This window comes from Triticum urartu, chromosome 2 (assembly GCF_003073215.2).
Source record: "Triticum urartu cultivar G1812 chromosome 2, Tu2.1, whole genome shotgun sequence".
Classification (NCBI taxonomy): Eukaryota; Viridiplantae; Streptophyta; class Magnoliopsida; order Poales; family Poaceae; genus Triticum; species Triticum urartu.
The window spans coordinates 749627490-749641168 of NC_053023.1; the positions used below are offsets into that span (position 1 = coordinate 749627490).

Sequence of the window (13679 nt, forward strand, 5' to 3'; positions counted from 1 at the left end):
AGAAGGGGAATAAGTACTCAGATGAAAGCATAACAGAATACAAGCATAGTCATCATGATGAAATGAGGACAAACACAGAGTACAGAAAGCGTAAACATAGGATAACACTAGATGTAGACAAACAGACTGAAGAAATTGAATTGAGGAAATTCAGAAAGTCTTCAGTCAAAGTCTTCAAACACAGATATGATAAACAAGCAGCACAATACTGAGGAAATGAAAGAGTTGAGGAAATGAAACCAGTAAGCTTGGTGAAGACAATGATTTGGTAGAACAGTTCCAACTGATGTCTCAGTTGTACATCTGGTTGGAGTGGCTGAGTATTTAAACTCGAGGACACACAGTCCCGGACACCCAGACCTGAGCACACAGCTCGGGACACGCAGTCCTCACCGCATTCTCCTTGAGCTAAGGACACACAGTCCTCGTCCAATCACTCGTGGTAAGTCTTCAGGTGACTTCCGAACCTTGACAAACTCGGTCACTCGGCGATCCACAATTCCTCTTGGATGCTCTAGACCATGACGCATAACCGTCTGGAAGAAGCACAGTCTTCAAAGGTAACAAGCGTCGGATCCACGCAGGATCAATCTCTTCAGTGATGCTCAATCACTTTGGATTTGTAGGTGTTTGGGTTTGGGTTTGGATTTCCTCACTTGATGATTTTCGCTCAAAGTCCTCGGAGGATGGGTTGCTCTCAAATGACAAGTGTCAGTTTCTCTTAGAGCAGCCAACCAGCTAGTGCTTGTAGGGGGCGGCTATTTATAGCCTAGGGAGCAGCCCGACATGATAAGACATAAATGCCCTTCAATGATATGACCGTTGGATGGATAAGTTATTTTGGGATAGCTGGCGCGTAGCACAGCAACGGTCGGAAATTTGATGTACAAATTCTTCAGGGCTATCATTTTCCTCACTGTGTAGGCAATCCGCACTGGCGAATTCCTAACTCCTCAGTCAGAGCAAAGTCCTCAGTGACCAGAAGAACTGCGTCTCTGTCACTGAAGAAATTGACTGAACTGTATGAGATTTCCAATGGCTTCACTCGAAGGGATTGGTAGGTGTAGGATTTGAGTTGAGCATCAAATGGAAATTTTTCCTTAGTATTTCCTCGACCCCCTTTAACAGTACGGTGTTTCCTATGACTCAAGAAAGAGAAAATGAAACTACGAAAACAAAAGTCTTCACGCTTCATGTTCCTCGAATGATAACCATGTCTTCAAGGTCACACCAATTTCTTCACTTTGAAAGTCTTCAGAAAGTCTTCGGTGTATCAAAGTCTTCAGTCGAAGAACTTCATTTTTAGGGGTCGACTTTCTCTGTAAATATCAAACTCCTCATAGACTTACAGACCTGTGTACACTCATAAACACATTAGATACTTAACGTATAAGTATTCAATACACCAAAATCACTAAGGGGCACTAGATGCACTTACAAGAATATTAGGACATTTATATAAGTATATATTTGAATGTTATAACATTAATTTTTGATATTTAAATATTGTAACAGCAAATAGTGTATGTTGATACACTTATGATTTCTTATGATTTGAAGCAGACATAATGTGGTTATTGAATGTAATGATTCTTCTGTTTTATCAGAATACTTTGCGAACTTATATGATTTTATCCTAAACAAATAGATTGCTATACATGGGATTGAGTAGGGTATTACAATGTAAATTTGTACTACCGAGTTGGTAAGAAAAACATTTCCCTTTTATCATTTTAACTCCCAACGTCAGTAGGAGTGAGATGGTTGAAAAACTACTGCAAAATTCACTGCAAGTTCAATTGACTATGAAGCGGGGGCATAACATCAGGTTAGTTAATGTGGCGCATGACCACATCTCTTTATTATTTTCCGATCCGATTATGGGTAATGAGGTCAAAGGAAAAATGACAAATATTTGCGGCATAGGAAAAGTTATGTGAAAAAGGAAAGTCCATGTGAAGTATTAAACTTTGATGACACTACCTGATATATGGTTGAGTAATGTTAAGACTAACAAAAATAACCGAGAATGAAACAACTAATATATTAAATGTCATATCTCTTTTCAAATTGGATGAAAAATTTAGAAGCCCATTACTATTCGAATATACACAGAAACGTTTACCTGAATGCCAAAAATATTTGTTGCGAATCAGGCAGCTGTTTTTTAATAGTTAGAAAGGACAATAAGGTGCATATGCAAAATTAGGACTACATCTTCATTACAAAAACGGTGGCGCTATTTCGAAGATAATCTCAACATATGAAACTTGTTACTTCAACCGAATGTGGTAAATCTGCATTATAAGTTACTTGTTTTGCTAAGCGTACATCTCAGATTATCAGAAGAAGTGCACGAAAGAAATATAAACTGCAAGTTATATGAATCCGAAGGCTATGTATGTTCCTTTTCATAGCTTCCATGATGGACATCGTTGGACAATAAGTAGGCTCCTCTATCTAGATAACGGGATTCTGCTCCAGGGCACGGAAGAAAAGTTAGAAGTGTATAATTCCAAATCCATACCCACAACTCTACGGTGCATAGGCATGAATCAAAATATTGTGTCTATAAATAGTAGGAAAATGTAGCTAATTCATTTGAGTAAATATGGCTTGCAAATATCATGCATTCAGCTGAAACTGTCCATGTATAAATGGCGATCAGCAAGGATCACGTACCAAGAAAAGAACACGGAGAGAGTGCAGCGAAGAAATCTGCGGTCCAGGTCGCGCGAGCTGGCGTGCTCAGGATTGACCGGATAAGGTTGTTAGCTAGGAGTAGGCTAGTTGGTTAGTGCGTGCATGCATCAGCTGGATATGGACATGCATGTAGGGTTAGTTAGTGGGTGCTACGTGCGTGGGTTCATGGCCGGTGTGGCTGGCCGTTGAGTGCGTGCGTGCGTGTGTACTAGCCTGGGTATAAAAGCCTCTGATTGTTGTAACCGCATGAGCGGAGCCAACTAGTTGGAACAAAGAAAAACCAGGGCGTTTGAGCCCCGGGGGCGTTGGTCGCCAGAAAAAAAAGTGCTTCTTCTACCCTCGTTCAGAGCTAGTCTTTTTTTAGAAAAGGAGAATGATCCCTGGCCTTTGCATCTGGGAGATGCATACGGCCATTTTATTAATTATTCTGGAGGACCTTACAAAGTAGAACAGTAATATGCCTGAATTCGTCATCTTGGCAACATCTGCCGCTACTCCTATCCAAATGATGAAGGGGTGCAAGATGGGCCACATACCCAGAACTCTCATCTAACCCTAACATCTAAAGCCGGAGGCCTCGACCGAGCCATCTGCCAGGTCCGGGGCTCAAACCGGTCTGACACACTCACATGTGTTGTCGCCACCGTCTTCCGCTGGTCCATCTTCAGAGCAGATTGAGGTGACAACCTTGGCAGGTCCTCCGTCATCGACGCCACCACGACGCCAAACGACGACCTTCACCTATGCGAGCCTTGGCAGGTCCTCCGCCATTGACGCCACCACGACGCCAGCCGACGACCTCCACCTACGCGAGTCCATCTCCAAGCAACGGACGTAAATCTATGCTAGGATAGGGCCGCACCACCGCCGTCGCCCACCACCCACAAGCGCCACCCAACCCCAAGGTTCTCAAAGCAGCGCCTTCAAGAAGGGAACGACACCGTGAGCGCCGCCGCCGCCCAACAAAGTTAGGGCTTTCGCCCAGGAGACCTAGGGGAAGGTTAAGTGAGGAGATCTGTCCACACTGACGCCTTCAAGGAGGGGAACGGCGCCCTCAGGCGTCGCCGTCGGCGCGGCCGGTCATGGCCGGTCAGAGATTTCGCCCGAACAGATCTCTGCCACTAGCAGCGCCTCCTGTACAGAAACTCCGACCAAGAGGAAGCGCGACCCGACTAGGCTGTTCCGCGCGCCGAACAGGGGGGAGGAGGCGCTAGATCGCGCGCACCGGCCGCCGCATAAGCCGCCGCCGACCGCCAATGACCACCGGATCCCGTCGCCCACGCGGCCGGGACACCAGATCCACAGCCTGCACGGCTGCTAGCCGGCCGTGCCCTGTCAATGGAGCCGCCGCTCTATATCCGGGGTTCCCCACGCAGAAGTAGGGCAACCGAGGCCCCGCCGCCACCATCCTTGACGCCCCGGGCTTGCCCGGCGGCTGCCACAGGCGGTGGCGTGGAGGTGGGACGAGGTGGGGAGAGGGCCGCGGCGGCGTGGCTAGGGTTCCCCCACCGCCGCCGGGGGAGGCGACACGGGGGTCGCGAGAGGAGGGGGCGCGAGAGAAGGTCGCAGGGGTACTCACGCATCCATCTCAAGACTAATTACCCTTGAGATCAGGCATCCATCTGCTGCCCTCCCGTCGTTCGTAGCCGGGTGAGCTGCGGCGAAGAATACTCGGAGAAGAGCGGCGCCACATTTACGTGGACGATGTAAGGCACCTTACCGTCGGGGTTCCGAGTTGCTTGGCAGCGTAGTAGTATGGAGGCTTGTATCGGTAGTGGAAGTAGACTGTGGGAGAAAAGAGCGGGAATTGGGTGGAGAGCGACAGGGGATGGAAGAAGAGAGTGTGCGATTTCGGTGCGGAAATAGTGCGGGTTGCTACAAAAGCGCGGGCTCGATTCCTTTTGGGTGGGTCGAGGGGGAGGGGGCAGAGAGCCACGTTTCGCGTGTCCGGATTCGTGCAAAAAAAAAACCATGTTTTGTTCCGGTTCGCGGGAGAGAATACATCCGGACCGCTCGGCGAACCGATACAGGCCCGCATTGGATGGCTTCTGCGGTCTGAATAATGCAATCCACACGGATGCGGGCGGTTTGAAGGTCCACGCTGGAGATGCCCTTATCCCCTTCTGTTGATTTCGACAATTCTCACAACCAGTAGATCCTCTGCCAACTCCAATGCTTCTTTCTTTGAATCCAACAGTACGATTTATCCAGCGAATTGTTTGAAGAACGGGGGATATACAGTCACATGAATAGTAGGCAAAAAAGAAGCCCCGCACCCATCACGTTCATTGCATGAAAAAAAACTTATAGCATCACGTCGTCCTTGGAAGGAAGACGACTGTACAAGTTGAGTAGCAGGTTGGTCCTGCCCCGGAACGACGGCGGCCGGAGGAAGTATAGCACCATCACCATGAAGACGGCCGTCAACCTGGGGTCGTGCCAGCGCTCTCCCTGTGTAGCCGCTCTGGGGTCGAGCAAGAGGAGCACTGAGTGCACCGCGCTCTCCGTGCGTAGCCAGGTAGCCAGTCATCATCTGCACCATGCCGGCGATGCCCCTATGTCAATCATACCTCTGCCTCATGATGTCATCCGGTTTCGACGTTGGGAACGTGTCAAACTCCTGATCTAGCTTGTCGGGGTACGTCTGACCCCAGTACCACCACAGCACCGCATCTATGTTCACGAACGTGTTGAGCTCCTCGTCCGGGTGCGCGAGCTCCACGTGCGACAACACCGTGTCTATGTGCGGCGGGTGCCGTAGCCGCCAACAATAGTTCCACGCCGCAATCATGATCAATCATAGGAACACGATGGGCAGGATCAACTCCGGGTTGCGCACCAGCTTCAGGAACACCGCGTGCCCCAAAATCGTCGTCATTGGGTTCTTCCACTTGCAGATACCGTCGAACCATTTGGCCACGGTGACAACACTCGAGAAGAGCGTGGTGATCCGGCAGATGTATGCCTTGCTTCCACGAAGGCTAAACATGTGGGAATCGTCCTCCAGCATGTACTCCACCGCCTCCTTATGTAGTGGCGGGTCGGACTTGTCCAGCATCTGCATCGCCAGGATGGGTGTGGTGTATCTTCCGCAGCAGAGGACTAGGCTGTAGCCTAGTGGCAAGGGTCGCAGTGGCGAATCCTGTGCCCACGGTTCAACTCTCGTCAAGAGCGAATTTGTGGCGCCTCACCCGGATGAGCTTCTTCTATTAAAATATGTTTTGAGTGCAAGTGCCCATGTATCTTTTTTTAGCGGTTTGGCATACATGGCCAGCATTTTGGCCCACGAAATTGCAGGTGAACCGGACGGCAAGGTGGAGCTACCCCATCTTTTTCAGCCCCGACGGTTTGAGCGTGTACACGCGGTCTCTCTCTAATGTCGCGAGCCGGACGCGCACCTTGCCGATCCTCTGGTCCTCGGCTGGTCTGACTGCATGACCGCGGTGGATGTGGTTACTGTCCAAGACGGCGACCGTGATGACGGTGCTGAGGTCGAATACATCACAGGTGTACGGCTCGTTCCACTGTGGTGCAGCGGTGCCCAGCAGCGTGCGCGTGCGCACCCACTTGGCAACGCAGTAGGGGTTCTTGCTGCCGACCGGGCCGTGCGCGCTGAGGATGCCCACCTCCACTTCTCCAGCACGCCTATGGCACTCTTTCGGAGGTTTTTCGCTGCCGGCTGCAGGTCGCTGCTGTAGTGCATCCGCGCGTCTAGCACGTTGGTACACCATCTCCAGGCTCATCTTCAGGTGTATCCTGCTGGTGAACGTCTTGGACGACTCCCGGTTCTTGCTCCCGATCGTGACGTCCACCGTCATCCCGAGGAAGCGCGACAAATTGAACCATTTCGACGGCACTGACTTGGCCATGTCGTTGGGCGGCAGGTACAGCGACGCTACGGGGACGATGATGCGTCCGATGGGCTCATTGATATGATGAAATACGCATATAATAAATATGAGGGACACCTAAATACAATTATACATTTTACAAATTGTTGTTAGTTAATTTTTTTGAGATAATGCCTCTTACAAATCATTGGCTAAGACTTTATTGTTTTTATATAGTGGAAAAGGAAGAAAGTTGAGTGTCTTTGTATATTCATTGTTCCACTTAGATGAGCAAAAAATATATGTATGGCCTTGTATCGATATTAGTTTTCTTAAATATCCTGGCATACATCTCTAAAGGAGATACAGGTTTCTAGAGTGCATGGTTGTCTACTTTAGGTGTAAGGGCATCTCCAAAGCGGATCCTAAAACTTCCACTATATGTCCGGACCAGAGTATTCGAACCACTTTTGCCATCTGACGGAAACCTGCATATGTCTGCTTAGCAGTCTGGACGTACGGATTCCGATATCCAAGAGACAAACAGGGGGGCTTTGCCGGGGTCCAAACATACACTTGACTAAACACATTCATGGTCCATCTCTTCTCTCTCACCTTCCAACCACACATGCTTGGTCCCCTACTCCTCCCTCTCCTCACAATAGGACACTAAACCTCAAATATCCCACCATATGCATGGTCTTCACCTACTTATTCTCCTCCCAATCGGATACTCTGTTATTATCATTAAATGGCTCCATCCCGCATGTTGTCCGTCGACAATGTGACATAAAAACGGATATATAATAGAGACATTTGCAGGTCAGCTTTGGAGATGCCCTAAGTAAGTAAAAGTTGTAGTTTCCAGCCTAAGCAAAGTTGGTTGTGTTGCTACTATGTCCCTCACCAAGTAGTGTACAAACATGCATGGGAATAGAAAAGGTACTTGCAGACCCTTCACAAAAGACGCGACATATATAACGACTAGAGTCTATATCTATACCTAACAACAAAGGGAGGTTGTTTCTCCGAGTATTTTTGGTCTATCCACTGCCTTCTTTTTTTTATCCGAGATGGTACTATAATTTTATGTGTATGTCCACTTAGTTTTTTGGGCCTGGCCACAATATGGAATATAGCCTACATTTTCATCCGGCCAGGCCGTGTAATTTAAGACTTGGATTTTTTTATTTAATCCCTTTTTAATTTCTTCAATGATTAATTTGAATTCCAACTAATTATTTAAAAAATATTGGCAAATACATGCCGAGGGCGCGCCTGATTGGGCCAACCCAGAAGCATTGTGGTAATGTACTAGTTTAGTTGTACCAGTAAAACTGCAAAAAACAGAAGCAGATGGAGGAAACATTTTCGTTAGGGTTATAGGTTCTCCCAGAGGTGATATGTGGCCACCGTCGAGGTTTATCTTCTCTACCCCGATCCAACCACTGTTACTTTTTGGGTTGATCATTGGGAGATCCCTACATCCCTACTCGGCCTTGATCGAACTTCTGGCTCGCGAGAGGGATTTAGGGGTGCTGCAACAACCGATCCAGAAATTGTCGGTTTAGGGTTCAAGATGGCAGCGGCAAGTTCAGCGGCGGAGGAGTCTGGTGTGGGGTCTAGTTCTGAGTTGGATAATGATGACCCACAAGTATAGGGGATCAATCGTAGTCCTTTCGGTAAGTAAGAGTGTCGAACCCAACGAGGAGCAGAAGGAAATGACAAGTAGTTTTCAGCAAGGTATTTTCTGCAAGCACATACATTATAAGTAACGAGTAATTTGATAGCAAGATAATTTGTAACGAGCAAGTAACGGTAACGGTAACAAAAGTGCAGCATGGTAGCCAATGCTTTTGAGGCAAAGGACATGCCAAAATGGTTTCTTATGATAAGAAAAGCGTTCTTGAGGGTACACGGGAATTTCATCTAGTCACGTTCATCATGTTTTTTTACTAGGAACGACAGTGGGAGAGGCTCCCACTGACTGTTGTATTTACTCACAAACAGATGTTACATCATTACATGTGGGGGTTTTGCAGGGCTCCCCTCAACCATGTTACATCATTACATGTGGGGGTTTTGCAGGGCTCCCCTCAACCCCTCTAGTGAATGCAGAAAAACTCTAGTGTCTACATGTTTTGTATATAAGAGTCTAAGAAGGGGTGAAGCTCTTCTTTACAATTGTGAACAAGGAGGCCCAACAGGTGCTTGAAGCTATCAAGCCATGCAATGAAGGAGTGTGGCACTCCTCTGAAGAATTCATTGTTCCTCTCCTTCCAGATGCTCCATGCGGCCAGCAAGAAAATGTCCATGAATAGCGGTTGCCTCCATTGGGTTTTACCTTCGTGCAGCAGAGATATCCTATTTCCATCATGCGGCCATCTCAGACCCACTTTGTTCCAGCAGCGCTGGCTAAATGGGCACGAGAAGAAGAGATGCTCAACTGTTTCCTCGGGAGGATTTTGGCAAAGCATACACCCATAGTTATTGTCCACAACAGCAAAATGCCTATGCTTCAACATGTTTCGCGTGTTTACGCGGTCAACTAGCAACAGCCAACCAAACATTTTGAATTTGATGGGGCTCTTGGCCTCCCAAAGCCAGAGAAAGGCATCGTCGGCGATCGTCTCCCTGAAACAGTGGTTGTAGTAGCTTTTGGCCGAGAACTTTCCACTGAGGGTACAAACCCAAGTATCAGCAGAACCTCTCTCCGGTATGACATGCATCGAGCCCGGCTGAATCTCTCTGACTCCCTCTCTCGCTTCCAAAGCATGGCTGGGTCCGTTGCTTCCAAAGTAGTGCAGACGGACTCATCCTCATTTGTGGCAAACGAGAAGGCTCTGGGATAGATCTCGGAGAGCGGGGCTTCCTGGTCATGATCAAACTACACGTCCTTCTAGAACAGAGCTAAAGTCCCATCACCAACTGTAACCTTTGAGATCCCTCGAAACACATTGCTGAGTTGCATGATGTCACACCACCAGAAGGATCTGATCGGACCAACTGTATGTGGTACCGTACCCACATAGTATGTGTCCCAGATCAATGTCACCCACGGGACATCCTGACGGTTGCAGAATTTGTAAAGATGTTTGAGGAGCAGGGCCACATTTTGAGTTTTGATGTCAATCACCCCAAGACCACCTTTGCACTTTGGCTTACAAACAAGCTCCCAAGCGGCCAAAGAGTTATTTTTTACTCCTGCCTCAGTGTTTTTGGCTCACAAACAGTATCTGCGCAACTTGTCAATGTGATCAATCACTTTCGGGTGTAGTTTAAGTGTGCACATAGCATAGATCAACATGGAGGTGATGGTAGAGTTTACCAACGTGAGTTTGGCGCCAGCTGAAAGCAAGGACAGGGCAGTGGACAATTTCCTCTCAATCCCACACACCAACGGCATGAGTTCAAGCAGCGTTGGTTTTGTCGTTCCCATGGGAAGGCCCAGGTAAGTAAATGGAAGTAATCCGACATTGTAGCCAAAGATTTGGGCCAGAATAGAAGCTTGCTGCAGGTCAAGATTGATGGGAATCAATGTTGACTTATGGAAGTTTATTTTCAGACCAACAGAATCAGCATAATCTACCAAGATGGACTTCATGCGAGTGGCTTGATCGGGGCAAGCTGGCATGACCAGGATCGTGTCATCGGCGTATTGAATCACCGGGTAGTCACCCCTCCGATTGCATGGAAAAGGTAATTCAATTAATCCTTGGGTGTAGGCATCATTAATCGCTGCTTGAAGGAGATCAGCTACTAAAACAAAAACGAGAGGTGATAGTGGGTCTCCCTGTCTCACTCCACATTTGCACAAAAATTTCCTGCCTGGGACACCATTCAAAAGAACCGAAGAAACTCCAGAGGCAAATATAGATTTCATCCAACCAAGCCATTTGTCATCAAAGCCCATTTGTTTCATGATCTGCAACATCGGATCATGTTCTATTGTGTCAAAGGCTTTGGCAAAATCAAGTTTGAGGAGCACTATCTCTCGCGAGGATGCTTGGCACAGATGGATGTACTCAAATGACCATGCCAAACAATCCTGAATGGTTCTCCCTTTGAGGAAGCCATAATGATTCCTATGGATGATTTTAAGAATGACTTTCTGCAGATGGTTGGCTAGGATTTTTGTGATGATTTTCAGACAACAATTGAGTAGTGTTATGGGTCTGAAATCGTTAGCCGTTACAGGAGAGGAAATCTTCAGAATGAGGGTTATATAACCCTCACTGATGCTGGTTATGTCAAGGTTGCCATCGTGAAAATCATGACACATTTTGTAGATATCTTCCTTGATAATGTGCCAGCAATTTTTGAGGAAACAACCATTAAAACCATCAGGACCGGGGGCCCTATCACTAGGCATCTCTTTGATCACTGCGTCGATCTCATCGTTAGAAAAGGGGGCCGAAAGCATCTCCAAACCCTCCACCTTTTTTATGACACGGTTAAGATCAAAGCACATGTTTGTGGGTTTAGAAGTCCCCAAGCGTTCTTTATATGTGTTGAACAACACACCTTCTTTGCCAGCATGATCAGTAACCTCTACATCGCCTTCCTGCAAACTGGCAATTGAATTGTGTCTAAATCTCTCAGTTGCAAGAGATTGAAACAGCTTAGTGTGGTCATCCGCAAATCTGAAGTATCTGACAGTGCATCTTTTCCTCCAATATTCATTCTGGTACTTTAGGAGACAGTTAAGGTGTCCTTTCAGAATACGTCTGAAGTTTGCTTCCTGGACAAACAAAACCCTCTTGTCTTCTAGAGCATCGAGATTGGCTAATGCTTCGTTGCTGTTTTGGATCATAATTTTCAGGTTGGAAACACCTCTACTCCAGCGTTTGAGATCGTAACGGAGCGTTTTGAGCTTCTTGCAGACGACTGCTGCAGAGTTAGGTGCGTGACAAGGTTTACTTCAAGACCGGGCAATAAGTTCAGAGAAACCAGTGTGATTGATCCAGAAGTTTTCAAACCAGAAAAGGTTTGATTTTGGGATTTTGGACTCAAATGAGAGCACGCACGGAATATGATCAGAGACCGGTTTCCCCATAGGCAGAACCATTGTGTTAGGAAAAGAGGTGGTCCAGTTCGAAGATGAAAAGAACCAGTCAAGCTGCTCCAGGAGCGGGTCGTCTTGCATGTTGCTCCACGTGAAAGCCCTACCCTTAACTGGGATTTCCATTAAGGATTGTGCAGATATAAGCTCATTGAATAACATCATATCAGTAGCATCTCCTCCCGGCTTATTTCTGTTATCAGTGGACCGTATGAAACTGAAGTCACCCAAAATTAACCAGTTTTCATCATCCGGTATATTAAGATGAAAAAGCCAGGAAGTAAAATCTGACCGTCTCTGGCCGTAGACATTCACCAAGTTCCAAGATTCATTCGACTGAGTAGCCAAGAAGGAAACACCCGCCGCAAAAGATTCCACATGCCATGGTGTCTCCATAAAGATAGAGCTATTCCAGATAGTAATAATGCCTCCCGATGCCCCAATCGATGGCGCAGAAACAAATTTATCAAATCGCTTGGGGCAGAAAGATTTAAGAAACGCTAAATCAAAAGATTCCTACTTAGTTTCTTGAATACATAACACTGAACAACTGCTAGTTTTGATAGCATTTCTAAGTGCCAAAAGTTTGCTTTCAGAGTTAATCCCTCTGATGTTCCATGAGAGAATATTCCAAGATTTATTCATGAACAGAAATAAAATCAGACAGCCTCATCCGGGGCTATCTGCTGGGTAGCCAACAGCTTGTCTTCAGAGATGTCCTCAGGACCAATACCGCACTGATCGCCCACCTGCTGGAGCGCTTGAATGGATGTTGGTGGAGGGCATGTCACGGCTGGACCTGCAGCTGTGGAGACAACATTGACAGTCGGAACGACCCTGGCCTTCACCCTCGATCGACTCTGCTTGACATCAATGGCATGGCTAACCTTCAAGCCATCATACTTGCTAGAGCGAGTGCTCCTCCGGACTGCAGTGGTGTCAAGAGGAACCTTGGCACTGTGGGATGCAGCAACATTAAACGAAGAGGAGGACGCTAGCAGTTGAAGAGCAGTGCCAGGTGGTGGGGCGAGCAGGTCGGCCTGGATTGCATTGTCAAATGACACTATAGGAACTGAGACAGCGATCTCTTGTGACTGAAGCAAAAGTGCATCCTCCACATGGGAAACATCAGTTAGAGCACCTGAAGGTGCAGAGGATAAGTGCAAAGGTCCAATGCAAACGCCCATCTGGAATTGAGCACTGAAAAGTTGGACATATGATCAGGCTCAGGCTTCAGATTCTGCAACCAAAAAGCACAAGCTGCCTCCAAATGTTTCTGGATAAGTTTGAAGGGATTGAGAGGAAACATAACATTCTCAGCTTGTCCATTGGTGATGGCCCGGGTGTAGATGTGTTTGAGCATAGAGCCCATCCACAAAAGTAGCTCTTGATCCATAGCAATAGTGACATTGGCTGACTCACCCCCAGCACGAACAAAAGCATCTCTGGCAGCAGGATTTCCATTGATAAAGCCATCCACCAGACTCCCCACAGCAGCAACTTCATCTTCAGAGGACCAAATGTTAGATAGGTTGTCATGCACATTCTGTTCAGGGTCCACTCCATCCATCAGGGAGGGGCCATCATACTGAAAAAAAGACCTGAAGCTGAATCCTGTGTATGGTGGGGGGATCACGGGCCAAGCTCTCCAACCATTTTCATGAAGTTGTTCTGGAGCAGGGGCAGGGGCATTCCAGGCAGCCTCATTCTGAGCTTGTTGGGCAGCCATCTCATCCAGATGAGCCTGCTACATGACAGTGTAAAAAGGAAGCACATATGGGTGTGGCGAAGCATTAAGCAGAGGTGGTGGATCCTTAGTTCCCACCAGACCTGGAATGGTGTTGTGAACATTAAGAACATACACTGGTACAGACCATGAACGACCCAAACCTGGTAGTAAACCTACTCTGGTGACAAGCAGACTGTGAGGGACCTCTGCCACATCCTCAATATGACATTTAACAAGAACCCTGGCCTTGTTTTGCCCCGCGCGAGGCCAAACCAGAAGTTTGCCAAAGTTAGATACTGCCTAGTGCACATAGTGCTCAGTCTGATAGTCCATAGGAAAGGCAAGTAGCATAACC

At 47.3% G+C, this 13679-nt stretch overlaps 1 pseudogene; it reads right to left on the reverse strand.

Annotated features, from left to right (window-relative positions):
- Positions 1–5263: 5263 nt before the first annotated feature.
- On the reverse strand, positions 5264–9262 carry LOC125538553 (annotated as a pseudogene).
- Between the last annotated feature and the right edge of the window lie 4417 nt (positions 9263–13679).